Below are 369 nucleotides of genomic sequence, written 5' to 3'. Positions count from 1 at the left end.
AGCACATGTATTTAATTACATATGATGTTATCATTCGCTCGCTTTTGTTCGGGCTTTTTAAAATATTTGAAGCGGCTGAAAATAGTAAGTTACATGGCCAAATGTTTATGTAATTTTAGCAAAACGCATAAGATTTGACATTGTAGCGGTAAATTTCCGTCAGGCGTGTACAAGCGTTACAGCTCAGCAGCAGCTTGTGGCTTGCGCGCCTATGATATTACCTAGGGCCTGCCCGTAGGTGCGGCAAATATAGAGATTCACCATTTGCGTGCCTCATTATATATATTATATATATATATATATATATATATATATATATTATATATATATGTATATATATAATTGTTGACGGAAATCGCATTATGATAG

The sequence above is a fragment of the Priapulus caudatus genome, unplaced genomic scaffold, assembly GCF_000485595.1.
Source record: "Priapulus caudatus unplaced genomic scaffold, Priapulus_caudatus-5.0.1 Scaffold46, whole genome shotgun sequence".
NCBI lineage: Eukaryota > Metazoa > Priapulida > Priapulimorpha > Priapulimorphida > Priapulidae > Priapulus > Priapulus caudatus.
Note: the sequence above shows the minus strand (reverse complement) of the source record.